Source organism: Trichechus manatus, unplaced genomic scaffold (assembly GCF_000243295.1).
Source record: "Trichechus manatus latirostris isolate Lorelei unplaced genomic scaffold, TriManLat1.0 scaffold00027, whole genome shotgun sequence".
Taxonomy (NCBI): domain Eukaryota; kingdom Metazoa; phylum Chordata; class Mammalia; order Sirenia; family Trichechidae; genus Trichechus; species Trichechus manatus.
In genome coordinates, this window is record NW_004443963.1 from 19,100,079 (window position 1) to 19,122,594 (window position 22,516).

General features: G+C 39.0%; 1 protein-coding gene across 2 annotated transcripts in view; it reads right to left on the minus strand.

Annotated features, from left to right (window-relative positions):
- The window catches only part of MRTFA (myocardin related transcription factor A), a 253,745-nt gene that overhangs the window by 208,210 nt on the left and 23,019 nt on the right, over window positions 1-22,516 (minus strand). For both annotated transcript variants that reach the window (XM_012554833.2, XM_004373886.3), the window contains exon 2: window positions 15,305-15,366. The gene's annotated coding sequence lies outside the window, so the exon portion shown is untranslated. The remainder of the gene's footprint in view (window positions 1-15,304; window positions 15,367-22,516) is intronic.

A 22,516-nucleotide genomic window follows, 5' to 3' on the forward strand; every position in this document is an offset into this window, starting at 1 on the left:
TATATACATAACACATGGATTCTACAAGTATTCTAAGTTACAAGTTTTACTAAAAAAGGATAAGACAAAGAGAATTACAAAAGAAATGTCTAAGGTTATTTCCTTGAACAAAGTACACTTATATGTTTATATGTACATGTTAGTAAACAGATTTAAGGAAAAAGTCACTGAGTAATATGTAAGAATTTTTTCCAGATTGAGAAGAACATTTATTGAATACTTGTGATCAGAAGAAGCCCTGCTGGCACAATGGTTAAGCGCTCAGCTGCTAACTGAAAGGTTGGCACTTCAAACCCACCAGCAGCTCTGCAGGAGAAAGATGTGGCAGTCTGCTTCTGTAAATACTACAGCCTTGGAAACCCTATGGGGCAGCTCTATTCTGTCTTATAGGGTCACTATAAGTTGGAATCAGCTTGATGGCAATGGGATTGGTTTCTCTTGTTTTTGTGACCAGAAACTGAGCTAAATGCTTATTTAATCTTCACAGCAGGGGTATTATTATTCACCCTATTATACAAAAGACAATACTGAGATACAGAGAGGTTAAATAATTTGTTTGAAATCATCCAATGCTTAAGTAGCAGAGCCAGGGTTCAAACCCAGATAATTCCAAAGCCCTCACTAACAGATTTATTGTTCCAAGGTGCACAGAAGGAGACTTGAGGAGCAGATTTTAAAAGCAGGAAAGAACCTGTCTGAAAACTATGAAAAACATTAATACTCCACTGAAGTGCAACTATGAAAAGGTTATCGTAAAAATTCCTTATAACCCAAGGTAAACTGTAGATTTTCATCCAAAACTCTTGAGCAACTGTATTTAAACTTTGCACTTAAATTTTGTACTTTCCATATCACAAAGAAGCTCAAACTAAATAAACTCTGAACTCCATTTTGTACATACTGCCTTGTACATAATAGATACTCACTTTATAAACACTGTTAGCCAGCTCAGTTTGTTGTGCTAAGAGGCATTCTATTGTGACAACCACAATAGATATCAAAAGGAAATAATCAGTATCACCCTGCAGATTAATTATTATTAAGGGAGAAAGGTACCTTTACAATGGACAAATCTGGCAGACAAGAACTTAACCAAATGATGAGATTTCACATCACTAATAATAGGACAAACTAACGTCACAGGCCTTCTGATGTTAAGCATTAAGAAGGATAAAAAATCCTGCCCACAATGTTTATCCTAAAGCTGCTCAAGAGGAAACAAATTCAAATGGAGGGATACTCTGCAAAACAAGTGGTCTTCAAAAATGTCAGTACCACGAAAGACACTCCCATTCCCCAAAACAAGTTCTAAGGAACTGTTTACAGTACAAGAGACATAACTAAATGTAATACGTGGTTCTAGATTTTAAATTTTTAAAAATAAGCAATAAGGACATAAAGAGAACAAATTGGGAAATTTGAATATGGGCTGTATATGAAATAATGATATGTCAACATTAAAGCTCCTGAGTGCGGTAACTGTACTGCAGTTGTATAAGAGAAATATGGAATTTTTATTCTTAGGAGATGAATGCTAACTATTTAGGAGTAAAGTGTCATGATGTCTGCAGGTAACCCCCAAATAAAGATATTTCAGCAAAACATAAATTCGTGTGTGTGCATGTATGTATGTGTGCGTGTTGTGTGTAGAGAGAGAGCACACAAATGTGGCAAAATGTTCACAACTGGTCAATCTAGTCAAAAGGGTAGATGGGTGATCAATGTATTATTCTTAATACTTTTCTGAAGGTTTAAATATTTTTAAAATAAAAAGTTGTAGTGGGAAATAATTCAAGACACAAAGCTCAGGAATCTTAACATAAATATCACCTGAGGCATTCAGGCAGAATAATAAAATTATTTTCTTTTGTAAAAGTAGGAAAAAGAAATGAATCAAGACACAGAAGTCAGGGAGTAAGGAATTCAGACCAGCATGATTGAAACTCCCTATCTGCCTTTGATTATAATAACCCTAAATACAAACACTACAGTTTTCTGTAGTAAAAATAAGCCCCATATGCAGAAACAGTGAGCATTCATTCATCCTTCAATATTTATTAAACATCTTTGTGTCAGACCCCATGCCAGCAGCATAGCTGTATGACTAAGAGCACAGATTCTGGAATCAAAATAAGCAGGTTTGAATCCCAGCTCTATCACTTGTTATTTGTGTGAGTTTTGTCAAATTAATCAATCTCTCTGCTGTGGTACCTTCATTTTTTTATTTTTTAGAAAAAATGTTTACTGTGGTAATATGTAGATAACATGAAATCTGCCATTTTAACCTTCTGGAAGTGCACAATTCTGTGGCATTAATTACATTCGCAATGTTGTGAAACTATCACCACTATCCATTTCCAAAATTTTTATCACCCCAAACAGAAATTTATACCCATTAAGCAGTAACTCCGTATTCCTCCCTATCCTCGGCCCCTGGTAACTTCTAATCTACTTTTTCTCTCTATGAATTTCCCTATTCTAGATAATTCACGTAACTGGAATTGCACAATATTTGTCTTTTTGCATTTGCCTTATTTCAGTTAGCGTAAAATTTTCAAGGTTCATCCACGTAGCATGTATCAGAAATTCATTCCTTTTTGGATGAGTGATATTCCACTGTATGGATAAACCATATTTTATTTATCCATTCATCTGTTGGGTGTTTCTACCTTTGTATACTATTAATAATGCTGCTATGAACATTTGCATACAGATACCTGTTTTAGGCACCACCTGTCTGTCAGTTGTGTCGTACTGTGGTGGCCTGTGTGTTGCTATGATGCTAGAAGTTACACCACCGGTATTTCAAATACCAGCAAGGTCACTCATGGTGGACAGGTTTCAGTGGACCTTCCAGACTAAGACAGACTAGGACGAAGGATCTGGCGATCTAAAAAAATTAGCCAGTGAAAACCTTATAAATAGAAGCGCAACACTGATTAAGCACCAGAAGAGAAGCCCCCCAGGCTGGAAGGCACTCAAAATACAACTGGGGAGGAGCTGTCTCCTCAAAGTAGAATTGATCTTAATGACGTAGATGGAGTAAAGCTTTAAGGAGGTTCATTTGCTGATGTGGCACGATTGAAAAATGAGAAGGAACAGGTGTAAACATTCATTAATAACTGGAACATGGGAAAATAAAGACCAGGCTTGCTGGTCTGACAGAGACTGCAGGAACCCCAAGAGTATGGCCCCCGGACACCGTTTTAACGCAGTACTGAAGCCACTCCTGTAAGTTCACCCTTCAGCCAAAGATCAGACAGGTCTATAGGGCCAACAATAACACAGGTGAGGGATGTGCTTCATAGTTCAATCATGTATACGAGACTAACGGGCACACTAGCCCGAAAGCAAAGATGAGAAGGCAGGAAGTGACAGGAAAACTGGACGAACGGAAACAGGGAAGCTGGGGTGGAGAAGGGGAGAGTGCTGACACATCGTGGAGTTCACAATCAATGTCACAAAACAATCTGAGTATTAACTGTTTAATAAGAAACTAATTTGCTCTGTAAACTTTCACCTAAATCACAATAAATAAAAATTTAAAAAGAAAAGTTAACAATAGAAAAAAATTGGAAGATGGAATTTAAGAAGTATCAACCTAGGAAAATTGAAAGTCCTCAAAAATGAAACGGAACGCATAAAGATCAGTATCCTAGGCATTAGTGAGCTGAAATGGACTGGTCTGGCCATTTTGAATCGGACAATCATATGGTCTACTGTGTCAGGAAGGAAAAACTGAAGAAAATGGCATCACATTCATTGCCAAAAGAACCTCTCAAGATCTATCCTGAAGTACAACACTGTCAGTGATAGAATAATATCCATACACCTACAAGGAAGACCAGTTAATACAACTATTATTCAAATTTATGCACCAACCACTTAGGCCAAAAATGAAAAAACTGAAGATTTTTACCAACTTCTGCAGTTTGAAATTAATCAAACATGCATTCAAGATGCATTGATAATTACTGGTGATTGGAATATGAAAGTTGTAAATGAAGAAGGATCAGTAGTTGGAAAATGTGGCCTTGGTGACAGAAATGATGCCAGAGATCACATGATAGAATTTTGGAAGACCAATGACTTACTCATTGCAAATACCTTTTTTCAACAACATAAACTGCGACTATACACGTGGACCTCACCGGGTGGAATACACAGGAATCAAATCAACTACATCTGTGGAAGGAGATGTTGAAGATGCTCAATATCATCAGTCAGAACAAGGCCAGGGATCGACTGTAGATCAGACCATCAATTGATCATATGCAAGTTCAAGTTGAAGCGGAAGAAAAGCAAAGTAAGTCCATGAGAGCCAAAGTACAACTCTGAGCATATTCCACCTGAATTCAGAGACCATCTGAAGAACAGATTTGATGCAATCAACACGAATGACTGAAGACCAGACAACATTAGGATGACATCAAGGACAGCATACATGAAGAAAGCAAAAGGTCATCAAAAACACAGGAAAGAAAAGATCAAAATGGATGTCAGAAGAGACTCTGAAACTTGCTCTTGAATGTAGAGCAGCTAAAGCAAATGGAAGAAATGAAGAAGTAAAAGAGCTGAACAGAAGATTTCAAAGCACAGCTCGAAAAGACAAAGTAAAGTACTATAATGACATGTATAAAGACCTGGAGCTAGAAAACCAAAAAAAAAGAATACACTCATCATACCTCAAGCTGAAACAATCAAAGAAAAAAATTCAAGCCTCGAGTTGCAATACTGAAGGATTCTATGGGCAAAATATTGAACAACGAACAAAGCATCAAAAGAAGATGGAAGAATACACAGAGTCATTGTACCAAAAAGAAATGGTTGACATTCAACCATTTCAGGAGGTAGCATATGATCAAGAACCGATGGTTCTGAAGGAAGAAGTCTAAGCCGCACTGAAGCCACTGGTGAAAGACAAGGCTCCAGGAATTGATGGAATACCAACTGAGATGTTTCAAACAAATGGATGCAACGCTGGAAGTGCTCACTTGTCCATGCCAAGAAATTGGAAGACAGCTACCGAGCCAACCGACTGGAAGATATCAGTATTTGTGCCCATTCCAAAGAAAGGTGATCCAAAAGAATGCAGAAATTACCAACTTCATTAATATCACACACAAGTAAAATTTTGCTGAAGATCCTTCAAAAACAGTTGCAGCAGTACATCAACAGGAAACTATCAGAAACTGAAGTCAGATTCAGAACAAGACATGGAACAAAGGATATTGCTGCTGATGTCAGACGGATCTTGGCTGAAAGCAGAGAATACCAGACGGATGTTTAGCTGTGTTTTACTGACTATGCAAAGGCATTCGACTGCGTGGATCATAACAAATTATGGGTAACACTGCGAAGAATGGGAACTTCAAAGCACTTAATCGTGCTCATGAGGAACCTGTATATAGACCAAAAGGCAGTCGTTTGAACAGAACAAAGGGATACTGTCTGGCTTAAAGTCAGGAAAGTATGTGTCAGGGTTGTATCCTTTCACCAGGCTTATTCAATCTGTATGCCAAGCACATAATCCAAGAAGCTGCATCAGGATTGGAGGAAGACTCATTAACAACCTGCATTATGCAGATGACACAACCCTGCTCACAGAAAGTGAAGAGGATGTGAAGCATACTCACTGATGAAGAACAAAGACCACAGCCTTCAGTACGGATTACACCTCAACATAAAGAAACAAAAATCCTCACAACTGGACCAATAAGCAACATCATGATAAATGGAGAAAGACTAAAGTTGTCAAGGATTTCTCCGTTTACTTGGATCCACAATCGACGCCCACGGAAGAAGCAGTCAAGAAATCAAATGACGTATCGCACTGGGCAAATATGCTGCAAAAGACCTCTTTAAAATGTTAAAAGCAAAGATGTCACTTTGTGGACTAAGGTGCACCTGACCCAAGCCATGGTATTTTCAATCACCTCATATGCATACAAAAGCTGGACAACGAATAAGGAAGATTAAGGAACTGATGCATTTGAATTATGGTGTTGGCAAAGAATACTGAATATACCATAGACTGTCAGAAGAATGAACAAATTTGTCTTAGAAGAACTACAGCCAGAACGCTCCTTAGAAGCAAGGATGGCAAGACTACAACTCATGTACTTTGGACATGTTATCAGGAGGGACCAGTCCCTGGAGAGGGATATCATGCTTGGTAAAGTAGAAGGTCAGCAAAAAAGAGGAAGACCCTCAACAAGACGGACTGACACAGTGGCTGCAACAATGGGTTCAGACATATCAATGATTGTGAGGATGGCACGGGACTGGGCAGTCTTTCGTTCTGTTGTACACAGGGTTGCTATGAGTTGGGACTGACTCGATGGCACCTAATGACAATCTGATTGAATCTCTGTTTTCAATTCTTTTGAGTATATTCCTAAGAGTAGAATTACTGGATCATATATGGTAATTTTTATCTTTGACCTCTTGAGGAACCACCAAACTGTTTTCCACAGTGGCTGCACCATTTTATATTCCCACCAGTATAGGAGGGTTCCAGTATCTCCACATCCTCACCAACATTTGTTATTTTTTGTTTGGTTGGGTGTTTTGTTTTGTTTTTTTACTTACAGCCACCCTAGTAGGTGTAAAATGGCATCTCATTGTGGCTTTGATTTGCATTCCCTAGTGACTTACAAAAGGAATCCTGGTTGCACAGTGGTTACAGCGCTCAGCTGCTAACCAAAAGGCTGACGATTCAAACCCACCAGCGCTCCACAGGCGAAAGATGTGGCAGTCTGCTTCTGTAAAGATTTACAGCCTTGGAAACCCTGTGGGGCAATTCTACTCTGTCCTATAGTGTCGCTAACAGTCGGAATTGACTTGACGGCAATGGGTTTGGTTTTTTGGGTTAATGACTTATGATGTTGAGCATCTTTTCATGTGCTTATTTGCCATCTGTATATATCATCTTTGGAGAAATGTCTGTTCAAGTTCTTAGTCTCATTTTTAAAAGGAAGATAATAACAATACCTACTTCAAAGAGTTGTCAATGTCATTCTACCTGTAAAATATATTTTTAATCTTTTTATATTATATATAAATATATTTTAATGTTAACATAATACATTAAAATTTTTATAAAATGTAAAAACATCCAATAGATATTAGCTTTTTTGTTGTTGTTATTGTTTTAATTATTAGGCACTAGGGATACAATGTCAAAGAAGATATATATGGCTCCATTCCTCAAGAGTTTTGCAGTCTACCTGTGGAAACAAGCAAGAAAATCAATATCCATAGAACACTCTGCTAAGCATTATGATAAAGGTGTGTACTTACAGTAAAGTAAAGTACATACCACCAGTTGCCACTGAGTCAATTCTGACTCAGTGGCAACCCCATGTGAGTCAAAGTAGAACTGTGCTCCATAGGGTTTTCAATGGCTGATTTTTTGTAAGTAGACTGCCAAGCCTTTCTTCCAAGGCACATTTGGGTGGACTCCAAACGTCAACCTTTGGGTTAGCAGCCGAGTGCGTTAACTGTTTGTAACACTCACGGTCTCCAAAGCAGAAAGAAAGTGTAATTAAATCAAACAAGGGATAATAAAAAGTTTCCCACAAATAGGACCAAAGCTGATTTCTAAACAATGGTTATATCCTAGGCAAAGAGACTTGAGTAACTATTCTAGACAATGGTAGAAATATGAAATTTTTAGTGGGTAACAGCATGACATCAGTTGAAGTCAGGCTAACACGAGTGAAAAGTATGACAGGAAAAAAGAAAGGCAGGAGCTGGATCACAGCTATAAGAAGCCACTGAAAAGACAGAAACAGTGGTATGATATGATAAAATCTCCATTTCAGAAAGATCACTTTGGTAGCAAGATGGAGGACAAATTAAAGAGGCGACAAGACAAGAGACAGGGAGACCAATTAGAATTCTACTGCAGTGATTAAAAAAAAACCCACTGCCATTGAGTTGATTCCAACTCACGGCAACCCTGTGTGTTACAGAGTAGAACTGCTCGATAGGGGTTTCTTAGCTGTAATCTTTATGGAAGCAGAGTGCTAAGCCTTTCTTCTACAGTACTGCTGGGTGGGTTCGGACCACCAACCTTTCACTTAGCAGCTGAAAGCAAATAGTTTGTACCACTTAGGGACCTTTACTGCAGTAATATAGGGGATAAAAAGTATAGGCCTCAACTCCTAGGTATATACCCAAGAGAACTGAAAACATGTGCCCACACAAGGACTTAAACACAAACGCTCATAACAGCAATATTCATAATAGCCCAAACATGGAAGAAACCCAAATGTCTATCAATGGAGAGAGAAACAAAATGTGGTATAGCCATACAAGGGAATATTATTTAGCCATAAAAAGGAATGAAGTACTGATACATGCTACAACATGGATGAGCCTTGAAAATGTTATGCTAAGTGAAAGAAGCCAGTCACAAAAGACTACATATCATAGGATTCCATTTATATGAAATACCCTGAATAGGCAAATCTATACAAACGGAAAGTAGATTACTGATTACAAATGGCTAGGAGGTTGAGGGAGAGGGAAGTGGGGAGTGACTGTTAATGGGCACAGAGTTTCTTTTTGGGGTAATGAAAACATTCTAAAACTGATTGTGGTGATGGCTGCACAACTCAGAATATACTAAAAATCATTAAACTGTACGCTTAAAAAAACCCAAAACCAGTTGCCATCAAGTCACTTCTGACTCATGGCTATCCCATGTGTGTCAGAACAGAACTGTGCTCCACAGGGGCTTCAGTGTCTAACTTTTTGGAAGTAGACTGCCAGTCCTTTCTTACAAGGTGATCTGGGTGGACTCAAACCCCCAACCTTTCAGTTAGCAGCCAAGTACATTAACCATCTGTACCACCCAGAGACTCCAAATGTACACTGTAAACGGGTGAATTCATGGCATTTGAATTGTATCTCAATAAAGCTGTTTTTGTTTTTTTTTAAAAAAAAAAAGGCCTAAAGCAATAGCAGGAGGGGTCTAAGTTGCTTCTCAGGACTCTATGATCAATAATATGAATGAAGAAATGATTTATGCTGCACTCACCAAATACAGAGGGTGAATAAAGAGATATAGAAGGTAGAGGGGGTGGATAAGTCAAGTTTGGACATGTTAAATTTAAGGTACCTATGGAAGACCCAAGTGGAGATGTCAAGAAGACAGCTGGATAGATAGGTCTAGGGTTTATTAGTGGTTTGTGGTGAAGGAATTATAGACTTAGAAATCAACAGCAAATAAGCTGTGGTTGAAACCAGAGGTTTGATTCGGAGAGCCTGTGGAGGGCAGAGAGTGATGAGAGCCAAAGGCTTAGAGAGTCCTGTAGAGTATCAACGTGGAAAAGCCAAGCAGAGAACAAGGCGCCCACCAAAGAGACTGAGCCTACCAAAGGACAGTATAGTGTCTCTTTGGGTAACTCTCTAAAGAGCTTGCTAAAATCATAATAAAAGCTTACCATTTAAGAGCATAAGGAGCCCTGGTGGCACAGTGGCTAACCGAAAGGTTGGCGGCTCGAACCCACCAGCCGCTCCACAGGATAAAGATGTGGTAGTCTACTTCCATAAAGATTTATAACCTTGGAAACCCCATCGGGCATTTCTACTTTGTCCTATAGGGTCGCTATAAGTCCGAATTTGACTCAACGGTAATGGGTTTGGGTTTTGTTTTGTTTTTGTATATAAATATATAAAGACAAAGAGGAAGGACAAAAGAAAGGGAAGAATTGACTCTTTCTGTCTCTTGTCCTGGGGACAGAAAGTTTCGATAAAAATAAAATCTTTAACAGTATCAAATGCCTCAAAGGGATCCTGTCCCTAGGACAGTGCCTGGCACATAGAAGGTGCTCAATAAATAGCTGACGAAACAATTAATATAAAGAAAGAAGTTTTCATTGATTTGGCAATATGGAAAACTAGTTACTGGGGACTTTAGTGAGACCATAGGGTACCTTAGTGCAAATTCGAAGGTGTCTTCTTTGGGTGAGCACACTCTTGATAAGAAGGGCTCAGGCTAGATTTCAGCCCCCACAGATCTTCTGAGGCTGGTGTCTTTGTGCTGGGAACAACTACACAGGTTAAAAAGTGAACAGAGATGTAGAAGTGACAACAGCAAGTATAGACTACTCTTTCATAACCTGTCTGAGAAGAGAAAGAGAGAAGCCTCTGGTACCAGGAAGGGATTTCTCCAGTTCTAAAACCCACAAGTAAACTAGACCATACACTCTCATCACCTAAATGGCCTGCCATGAATTTTGGGAGAAGTTCATCTCACCTTTACAGAACATGTTTTATTTATAACCTATTTAGTAGTTTTAACTAAAATGTTAAAGTGTTCATGACCAAAAAGAAACGAAAACAAAAAGTAGACAAGAATTATCTTAAGTGAAGGGAAGGACAGCACACACTACAGGGGAAGTCAGCACAACTGGACTAAACTAAAGCTAAGAAGTTTCCTCAATATAACCAAACACTTCGGGAGACAGAGTAGCAGGGGCAGGGGTCTTGCGGACCATGGTTTCAGGGGACATCTAGGTCAACTGGCATAACAAAGTTTTTTAAGAAAATGTTCTGTATCCCACTTTGATGAATGGAGTCTGAGGTCTTAAAAACTAGCGAGCGGCCATCCAAGGTGCATCAATTGGTCCCAACCCACCTGGAGTAAAGGAGAATGAAGAACACCAGAGACACAAGGAAAGTATTAGCCCAAGAGACAGAAAGGGCCACATAAACCAGAGACTTCATCAGCCTGAGACCAGAAGAACTACCACCATGACCGCCCTGACAGGGAACACAACAGAGAGTCCCTGATGGAGCAGGAGAAAAGTGGAGTGCAGAACTCAAATTCTAGTTAAAATACCAGACTTAATGGTTTGATTGAGACTAGAGGGACCCCGGAAGACATGGCCCCTGGACTCTGTGATAGCCCAAAACTAAAACCATTCCCGAGGCCAACTCTTCAGACAAAGATTAGACTGGACTATGGGACATAAAATGATACTCGTGAATACTGCGCTTCTTAGCTCAAGTAGATACATGAGACAAATGGGCGGCTCCTGTCCAGAGGCGAGATGAGAAGGCAGAGAGGGTCAGGAGCTGGTTGAATGGACACGGGAAATCCATGGTGGAAAGGAAGGGTGTGCTGTCACAGCATAGGGAGAGCAACTAGGGTCACATAACAGTGTATGTATGGATTTTTTTATGAGAGACTAACCTGAATTGTAAACTTGCACTTAAATTACAACAACAAAAAAACAAAAACATAACCTAGATCAACACGTGAACCACAAAACAAAAACAGACTAAATTCATTCTACTAGAAACAAAGCATAAAGAGGGCAGCTACAGGACTCTTAAAAACAAGAACAAAGTCATTCAAATACCAATTATAGTGGTTTTAAAATACATCCACAAATTCTTTAATACACCCCTCTTCAAAAGGTGGAGACTAATTTCCCTCCCCTTGAGTGAGGGGTGTATTTGGTGACTCTCTTCTAATGAACATGATGTGACAGAAGACTACTTAGACTAGGTCATAAAAAGCATTGTGGCTTCCTTCTTACTCTCTCTGATCAGTCACTCTGGGGGAAGCCAGCTGCCACATCATGACAGTACTCAAGCAGTCCTATGGAGAGGTCCATGCAGCAAGGAATTGGAGCCGCCAGCCATAAGTGAGGAACTAAGGTCTCCTACTAGCATATGAGTGAACCATCTTGGAAGGGGACCCTCCAGCCCCAGTCAAGCCTTCAGATGATTAGAGCCCTCCGCCAACATCAGGAGCACAATCGCATGAGGCCCAAGCCAGAATCACTCAGTTAAGCTGCTCCCAGATTCTTAACCCACAGAAGTGTGTGAGGTAATAAATGCTTATTGTTGTTTTAATCTGCTAAATTTTAGATAATTTCTTATGTAGAAACAGATAGCTAATATGCCAGATAGCTCAAATGTACTAGAATATTCATTTACCTTATTAATTGAGCATCTGAACATTTAGGTACAGAGCAGAATTCTCCAAATTAGCAAATATCTAGTCTGTATGCTAAAGAAAAATAACAAGAGAAATGATTTCCTTTAAAAATGAATAACAAATGGTGTGAGCAAGAAAACCAGGAATAATAGTTTTTTTGAGAAGCCTGAGGCATTATAAATCTTTTTAAGTGGGAAAAAAAAACTGAATAAAAGCTAAGTCCCTTCAAGAAAGGTTATACTTTTTAAAAAGTGGTGAGATAATGGAATAAAAATGACAAAAAAAGTGCTATGTTTGACCAGGCAATAAAATACTAAAATATAAATAAGAAGGGGAAAGAAGACACGCAATAGCTAGACTCATGGAAAACTTTGTAAGAGGAAGAAGATTAAATATGATGCAGACGTTGACAAAATTTACGGATAGCTTTAAAAGAAGTTAAAAAGGGGTCTTTACAAGGGATATTTTTGGGGTGCTGGAAATGGTTGCACAACTCTGCAAATTTACTAAAAATAAATGAACTGTACACTTCAAATAGGCAAATTTTATGGTATGTAAATTATGCTTCAATAAAGCTGTTTGTAAAAAGTGGTATGTGTTCACAGAAGCAAGAAGGAAAAATTACATTACTAGGGTTTCTCTGGCTAAACTATAAAAAGGAGGTAGCCACGAGATAAAGTACAGTATTCAGTCAACAGACATGAAAATAACAATGAAATTTTTCATAGATTAAGAAATATTACTGTGTCCATTTCAGCCCCTGAAAGGACAGTATTGTGTTTCTTTGGGTAACTCTCCAAAGACCTTGCTAAAACCATAATTTATTTAAGAGTATAAAGACAACAGATTTAAAAGAAACTCTAAACATGGGATAAAGAGAAGGAATGCTTCAGCTCTAATCTCATAACATTTAGGAGAAGCATACCCATTTATTCTGATCCCACAGTATGCCTGAGGGATCTAGAGATGGTATGTCCAACAAAAGAAAATTTTCAAGAGAAAATTTTAAAGCCGAAAATCAAAATTGTTTTTAAAAGTATTTATGATAATTTCTTTAAAGCATAATGATAACAGTCATTTCCCTTACCCAGCTGAAACAACAAAATGAGAAATTTTTTTGTATTTTTGGAGAAGATGAATTTGTATTGGTTCAGGGACTTTTGCAGAAGTTCACCAAAACAGCAGTATGGTATTTTGTTTACCCTATTTGCAAATACGAACAGAGATCACTCAAAATTGCATCTATAAACAACCACAATTCACATCAGGTTTGAGCTCTGAAAATACTAACCTACTCTGACCTCCCCTGTGCCAACTTCAGCAAACCATGGGTCAAGAGTCTCAACTTCCCAAATCAGCATAGGTGTCTCTAATTTCAGACCTGTTAGTCTCTTCCCTGCCTTTGGCCAAGTCAGCAGCAAGCCAAGAAAATAAAAACAAAAACATAAAACTCTACTGACTCATGTAGACAATTTCTTTCCTTCATCATAGAAGAATGTTCTAGCAGACATAAATGAAATAATATATAACAACATATAATTCTACTTCCCCTAAATGCCAATAATAAAGGCTCAAACAGTTCAAGATAGTGAGAGTCACAATAATATTTTCCACCTAGACTTGAAAAACTGTCGTATCAATGAACTTTATTAAATAAAAGAACATACATGAAAGTTCCCAGTACCATGGCCTAATCCTTTGTACGCATTCAATAAACATTAGTTACCTTCCCTCCATTCATTAATTCTTATAGAATCTCCATGAAGTAACTCCTAGTTCTTATTGTTGTTGTTGTAGCTAGTTGCCATTGTGTTGATTCCAACTTATGGAGACCTCATGTGTGCAAAGTAGAACTGCTGCATAGGGTTTTCAAAGCTGTGACCTTTTGGAAGCAGGTCACCAGGCCTGTCTTCCGAGATACCTCTGGGTGGATTCGAATCGCCAACCTTTCGGTTAGTAGTTGAACGTTTAACCGTTTGCACCACCCGGGGACTCCTCCTGTTTATTACTACCCAATATAAAAGCAGGACAATAGAAAGAAAATAATTTTCCTGACTGGCCAGATCAGACTCTGCAAATTCAGGTCACCAGCTGATGATGAAGGGATTCATTTGCAGAGTTCAACATTAATCTCCCCTCTCTTTCTCTCCCCAGGCAGCAGCAGTGTCAGTTCCAAGGACTATGTTCCCTCTGCTATAGGAAAGGCTCAACTGCTTTCGTTTGTGGCAATTCATTAAAGGTTCCTACTCTTTGGAGCCCTGGTGGTGCAGTGGTTACGAGCTCGGCTGCCAATCTAAAGGTCAGCAGTTGGAATCCACCAGCCACTCCTTGGAAACCCTATGATGCAGTTCTACTCTGTCCTATAGGGTCATTATGAGTTGGAATTGACTCAACAGCAACAAGTTTACAGGTATTCTTTGCAACTGAGAGAAGGCTAGTCTCAAAAACCCACACTGCAAGTGCAACAAGAGTCTAAAGGCTGACAACAAACCATAGACCCCCAAGTACAAGTTCACAGGATTCCTGGCTGGAGGTGGTGGTGGGGGCGTGGTCACTTGTTTTGGCTATCAAGTTCACTCTCCAAGTGATCCAAGTGTTCTGCACCAAGAGCAATGAACCAGCACTAGTCCTCGCTTTGACAGGAAATGTTCTGATAAAAATACATAGGTTTGCAGAGTTGTGTGAAGCTGCCATCTATAGCTCTTCTTGTGAGCATTTGACACAAGATATATACGTGAGCCAAAGTCATATCTGGTGTACTTTTTTTCAGGCCCCAGAGCTTAAGATAGGAACACAAGCTTAAGACAGGAACACAAGCTTGCTATGTCAAATCAAACTCTAGTGGTTACAGATGAGCATATCCTATCATCAGTAACAAAATTTTTAGTTGCAGTGACAGCCTGGCTACAGTCAAGATAGACCCTTCTTTGAATTTAGTCTACTAGCTATTCTATCTAGATTCCACACAGGTTACTGAATTTAGAGTAACCAGAATTAGCTAGCTTGTCACTACACACTACCTTATTATAAGTTTGCATACGGGCACCAATACAAAAATTTGTGCCCTCTAAGGATTGAATCAGGGTGTGTATGTGTAAATTGATGGTTCTGTCCTATGATCACCAAAATTTTAACAACCAGCCCCAAATCTTCTGACCACTTCTAACACGACATAAACAAACCATGGTGACAGACTATCCTGGGACCATGCTGAGTGAGACCACAAAAGACAATGTTTCCCTAAACAATAATCAAATCTGATCTATTCTAGTTACACAGAACTGAAAAAGACTAACAAACACATTAGAAAAGGAGCAGGGAAGAGTAAATGAACCTGGGACCTACCTTGTTTACAATTCCCACAGAGAGATGAAATTCAATTCCATGCCAACCATACCTTTCGATCACTAAAACACAAACAGAAAAATAAAAGTTCATGCAATATAATCAGCTCTTCCAATTCCTTAAGGGCATTTGGCTTCAAAGGTAAGAGGCTCTTTCCTATCTCCTTTCTATCCACAGTGATTGAACTCTGTCACTGGCAAAAAGGCCCACACAAGTGATTTTAAATAATGGCTAACATTAATTGAGCACTTATTATATGCTAGGCACAATTCTAAGTGCTTTAAAATAGTAGTTAATTTAAAGCTCACAACAACCCTATGAGATAGGTACTCATTAATCCATTTTACACCCAAATGACAAGTAATCTTTATCTCTGAAAAAATTGCTCTTACTGGCGTTAAGAACGCCATTTAAATAAACTTGGGCAATCTCAATCATTACAGTCAAGCTGTCTCAATGGTTTATATCTATAAGAAAACCAAACCCACTGCTATCAATTCTGACTCACAGTGACCCTAAAGGAGAGAGAAGAACTGCTCCAGAGGGTTTCCAAGGCTGTAAATCTTAAAGCAGACTGCTACATATTTCTCACACAGATTGGCTGGTGGGTTTGAATCGCCGACCTTTCGTTAGCAGCCGAGCACTTTAACCAGTGCATCACCAGGGCTCCTATATTTATATCTATAAATATTCCATATTCTTTCACTTATTATGTATTTCTTGAGTCTCCACAACGTGGTAAGCACGATACCACATGCTGAAGAGGAGGCCCTTTAGGAACTGAGAAACTAGTTGGAGAAATCAGACTAAACTACAAGAAACAGTTCAAGCAATGGAGTGTTGTATTACGAGGTACAGCTTCTATGTGTAATCACTCAGTAAAAAAATCAATAAGCTTAGAAAAGAGGGATGAAAGCTTCACATCATAGGTGCCCTAAAGCTGGACCTTTAAATATAGATTAGATTGACAAAGAAGGGAGAAAGATTCTCCAGGCAAGAAAACAGAACAAAAGCATGGTGCCAGGAATGGACACACGGTGACTGAGGTCCTTCATAATCTGATCCCACTCAAGTGTTACTAGCCTATGCTCTGGCCACTGAACTTCTTCCTGGACACACAACCTCCGATAGCTCCGTATGTTTACACGTTTCTCCCACTCCCTAAATGTTCTTCCCCCATTTTCCCTGGTAACATTAACTAATCCTGGCATACACTAGGCATTCACTAAAATGTAGCCATTGTTTTAATAATTTATTTTAAATTCCAACTGAAATATCTTTCTCTAAAGACTTTTCTAATCCTCAGAGTTAATCTAGTCACCTCTCCTCTATGCCCCCATAGCATTTTACCCATTTCTCCATTATAGCAGTTAAAACATTTTATTGTACCCAAGTTTCCTTTTCTTTCTCTTATTTGTCTGAACAGGAACTGTCCTCATCCAACTCTGTCTCCCCCAGCACCTAGCACAATGTCTGGCACATAACAGGTGCTCATTATATACTTGTTAATTGAAGGCTGACTCAAATTTACAAAATGAGTAACAACAGTTCTTTCAAAAGGTCAGGTTCCTTAGTACATTTAGATGGTTCAATTTATCAAAACCTAACTCCCATCTACATTTTCATGAGTATATTTGTTTCATAATTACACCAACAATTCATACACAAAAAATGAACATATTTTTTTGGTAGATTCACTAAAAACTACTGACTGAAAATCACACTAGTTTTTGCTTGACAGCAAAACTAGGCCCTCATCCATGCCAACTGAGACGTGATAAATTAATTGATAACTTGGATATTGCAGCTGGTGACCTTTCTCACTGATAATAGTGCTGTAACTTTGTATATAGTATAGCTATGTTGTTGTTAAGTGCCGCTGCGTCAGTTCCAACCAATAGCAACCTCACGTACAACAGAACGAAACACTGCTGGTCCTACGCCATCTTAAGCCCACTGTTGTAGCCACTGTGTCAATTCATCTCCTTGAAGGTCTTCCTCTTTTTCGCTGATCCTCTACTTTACCAAGCATGATGTCCTATAGGTATTTATATTTTTTGTCATGGATAGTGGAGGTTACATATTCAGAAGTCCAATAAAAAAATCCAAGGCTTATTTACAGACACTTTCCATATTGTAGGAGTTTAAGAAGTAAAACAGCAGGCTTTCTTCCCTGCTGAAAGCAGAGGGGAGCAGAGCGCCAAAGGCACAAACCGTCTCCTGACTCTGCTCTTGGCATTGCTTACAGCAGAGGAAGAAATGTGCAGGGCAAGCAAGAGCCTCGCTGAAAATTTCAGTCACCCAGAGCAACAAGCATTATGAACATCTGTGCTATTCAAGGCTGAAGTATTAATTTTATAAATGCCCATGTTCATTTAAAACACAATTTTTGGCTTGAAACTTAAAAAATGTTCTAATGTGCTAGTTCGTCCACATATTAATCAAGTCAGCCAGGTTTGAACATGCCATGCTTAAAATACTCTCTAGATCGTTATGCAAAGGTATGAGCTCAATCCTTTATTCTCAGGAGAAGGAAGTTGGGGACAATTAGTAAACACTATTTCACTGGAAACGATAGCAGGAAAAAGTCAACTCCTAAGCAGTGATGAGTTACTTTTAAAAATATCTGAATAGAAATAAGATACAAGTTAATGACAAATTTCTTACATTAATCTCAAGATGAGATCCTGGCATTTTAGTTCATAGTTGTCAGGGAATATATTTTGAAACTGATTTCTACATGAGACCACCTTATAAAAAGGTTGTTTTAGTCATCCACTGACTAAGACCTTTTAGCATTCAAGTCTAACTCACTTCATATTGAAATAAACGCTATTTTTATATGAACAGTAGTATAAGAAAAATTCTTTTACTCCTTTATCAGCCTTAGGGAAAATGCCAGTAAAACATAGAATCACCAAATTTTTATAACTAGAACCTTAGAAGCTAACACATCCAACTCCTTCATTTCTCAGTTGGGGAACCAGAACACAAAGGGGTTCTGGGACTTGATGACAGAAAAACTCAAGACCAGAATCTAATTACTAGCCCAAAGCATTTATTCTACTACATACTACTAAAAACACTGCTTTATAAAAACAAAAATGTTTTGGAAATTACAACAGAAGAGTTCAAATACCTACACCCATCCCCTAACCGGGAAAATTTTTAAATTAGATGTGCATGCCCAGAAGATTTGGAAACATAATCCCTTAGAAATCTGGGCAGAGGAAAACTACAGCAATTATTTTCAGTGTTTTTGGCTGAAGACACTGTCACATAGAATCTCTGCTGGAATTTTAAGAAGTTTTCCTTACATTCCAAAGGGGATGAGAATACTTTTTACAATCTTAAAAAGGCATTATCCTTACCTTCTAAAAAATAAACTTCCCACCTTCCCCTCCCCGCAAAAAAAATGCAGTTTCATAGAACTCAGGGTCTTCTTTCAAATAAGCATTTCTTCTGAAAGAATGCTACTGTCTCGTTTTAATTTGGGGAGGAGAGGATGCAAAGAATAAAAGGAAAATAGAAGGGGAAAAAAGGAGAAAGAACAAAAGAAAGAGGGAAGAAAATCAATACAGAGGTTTAACTCTGACATTAAAAACAAAGGGGGAGAAAAAATAGTTCTCAATTAAATAAACGAATCGTGGTTTTTAAGTGGTCAACCTTAATAGGATATGGTTGCCTATCTCCTCAAACTGGATACCTATGAAAAATATCTTAAATTCACTCTGCCTATTTTATGTTTGCTCTTTCTTCCACACCCAAAGAGAGAACATTAAATGGACTGCACCCCATCAAGAGACTACGGTGTTCCTAGCCACGTCCACCAACTCCTCTAGAAGAGACTAGAAAGCTGCAAGTAGCAATATACTCTGCTGCCTTTCATATTCACCAAAAATCTTTCCTTTCCGACAGCTAACTTGTATAGAGTTTAAAGCAATTAATATATTTGGTTAAGGTGGCAAGGAGAAAATGGAAGAAATACCACATATACTACATATCTAAAAATTAAGATGTGGAACAAAAGGAAAGAAGGAATAGAGGAGAAAGGAAAGGACCAAAGGAGGGAGGGAGACAGAGAAGGGAAGAAGAAAGACTATGAAGACTTATGTAGCCCTACTGGTCAACCCAGCTGCAGCATTCAACCTAACATACGTGCTCAGTGACCAAAAACCAAACCCGTTGCTAGGGAGTCAATTCCCACTACAGCAACCCTATAGGACAGAATAGAACTGCCCCACAGGTAGGACAGAGTAGAACTGCCCCACAGGGTTTCCAAGGGGCGGCTCATGATTCGAACTGCCGACTTTTAGCTCTTAGGTACTAGGATATTCACAATACTCTACAATATTAAAAAGTACAATCCCAAGCTTTTTGCTCATAAGGAATATGCTTCTCAGAAAGTTTCAAACTCTGTGGCAGCTCCCCAGTCTGCCTTCCGCTGCCAGCATTCCAAAACAAGCCATGGGAGCATCTCCTAGCTCACTGTGTATTAAGACCGACACAGCAGTTTCAGACATGCAGATACAACTCTCAAGTTTTGAAACTACAAAGCAAAACCCACTTTAGAGTTTCCAAGTACTTGAACATCTTCTCTTTTTTGACCCTCCTAACCCTATAAAGTGGTTATTTGCAGACAGGATGGATGAAGAATACACTTCAGCAAACCTCAATTAATCACGAGGCTCACAGGAGAAGGAGCAAGCCCATTGTCTCTCAGTGTTCTAAATAAGAGAGCGAAACTCTTTAGACCACAAACCTGACTTGAACACCTCTGCAGCTAGTCTTATATAAACTATACATTCCCGTTTTCTTACAGGATAAAATGAACTTTTTTTTTTACATTTTCCTGGCTTTTTCACATAAATTATTTTAATTTTTCAAAAAAGGTAGTACATAACTATGATTTTAAGAAAACAGCACAACAAAGTGCATGGTGAAAAGTACGTCTCTTTCCCAGCCCTGATCCCCAATAACAATTTCAGGTTTCTTGTAATTTAAAGTTTTCGTGATGACTCAATCACTCTCCTATGCTTACCGGTGTGGCTGCAGAAGGAGCTGAATGACTTAGCTGGTTATTGCAACCAGAGGGAGTACATTTCCACCACCATCCAAGTCTGAGAACCTGCAGGGAAGGCCTGCCTCAAGTGTGGCACGCTCTCCCCTCCCTGTACATCCTCCCACTCATGTGCACACACTGCCACACCCAAACAAGAGGGTTATTACATCTATGGCTTCAAAGTCTTTCGTATCTGAAGATGTCCCTGTGGCACTGGTCCATCTCCACTCCACACAGAAGCATCTTATCTTCTGGCTCTTCATCATGGTTCTCTTCTCAGTGTTGAAGAGTTTACCGCTCATTCACTACACTGCCACTTCAAATCTTGTCCACTATGGTTACAACTGTACTATACTCTGCCTTATCTGCTTGTCCTGCATATCTCCCCACCTGGGCTTTCTGGCTTTCTCCTAAAAAAATGCTGACCTGTTTATTAACTATACTAGGTTAATCAACACATTCTTTCAACTTCTAGTGGAAGAATTAATTATGGCAATTCCTGCTCTGACATTTCCATTTCCCTATTTTGTAAGAGATGAAGTTTGAGTCCATCCTGAGGCACCTTGGAAGAAAGGCCTGGCAATGTACTGCTGAAAAATCAGTCACTGAAAACCCTATGGAACACAATTCTACTCTGACACACATGGGGTCACCATGAGTCAGAACAGACTTGACAGCAACTAACAACAACAACAGATGATAAACCATAGATCTAATCTGACCTAGACTCTACAATTTTATGACAAATTAATGTTTTAGTTCAGCAGTTACCATAGAGATGACAAAAAAAATACTCAGAATATAGTCTGAGGCTCATTAATTTCCAGCGACTGACCATATCCTTTAAATCTTGAAGATCAAGACTGACATCCATTCCATCTCACAGTCTTGTGATTTCAAGTTCCAAGGGCAACAGATGAAATAAGCAGGGGGTCAAATCACAGTAGTGAGGAAAAATAATAAAAAAGAATAAGTTCCTGGCACCTGTCAGGAACAACACTGAATTCTTCACCCTGACAGCAATGGAGGAAAATTCAGTGCTCCTAACAATGATCACCTTCAGCCTGTCATGCTCCTCTTGATAAAGCACAAATTTTTCTTTCCTCTGTTCCCTGGAAGGTCCCAAAAATAGATGGTCCAGAGCCTGAGAACAAACAGAATATCTAGGAAGAGGAACAATACAGAGGAGAGCCTACACAAGGCTACCACTACTCCCACATTCTGGGCCACAGCCATTGGAGAAATCACAAAATCATACCATCTCAAAGTTGGAAAGGGATCACCATGTGTCAACAAATATTTTCCAAGTGACCATGTGCTAGATACTAAGGATACATAATGATTATGACAAAATCCCTATGCAAGGCATTGTGTGTTAAATACTTAACAGAAGAGTTAACTAACGGCTACAGGAGTTATGTTATTGTTGTTGTTAGCTGCCATCAAGTCAATTCAGACTCATGGAGACCGCATGTGTGCAGAGTAGAACTGCTCCATAGGGTTTTCTTGGCTGTGACCTTACAGAGGGAATAAAAGAGAAGACTTAAAAAATAATTGCCGAGAATTAATCTGCCATCACCACATCCACCATCTCCTACCAATTCTACGTGCAAAAGACTCACATAGGGATTCAGGCTAAGAAGAAAGGTTGCAATCCTAGCAGGGCTGGGACTTGCGGCCTTAGAATCAGGGTCCTGTTCTCTTATGTGGTTGGTTAAAAAAACAGTTAAAGGTGGTTTTGATTATTTCCACCCCTCCTCGCCCCATTTCTTCTCCACAAAAAAAAAAAGATCACAAGAAAGCACTGCTCTAGTCCAACCATTCACTCCATGCCAATCTCCAAATTTTACAAGACAGTACTTATCCTTTAAAATATTTGCTGAAAGAAAACAGCACTTTCTCTTCTCTTCCTAAAGGAACTTTTACTTAACCTAGGCTAGTTAACAGACGCCCAGATTACAACTTTATCTTCTGGAATAAAACTTAACTGTAACCCCTTCCAAGGCATGTGACTTTTCCTCTGGCCCAAGTTCTATACCCTCTACCTCCCAAGGCTTAGGAGTCTCTCTCACCCTAAGTCTTCTAGCACCATTACTTTTCATTGTACCGCTAATTGTGACTCTCACGAATTCACCCACAAAGAACTAGGG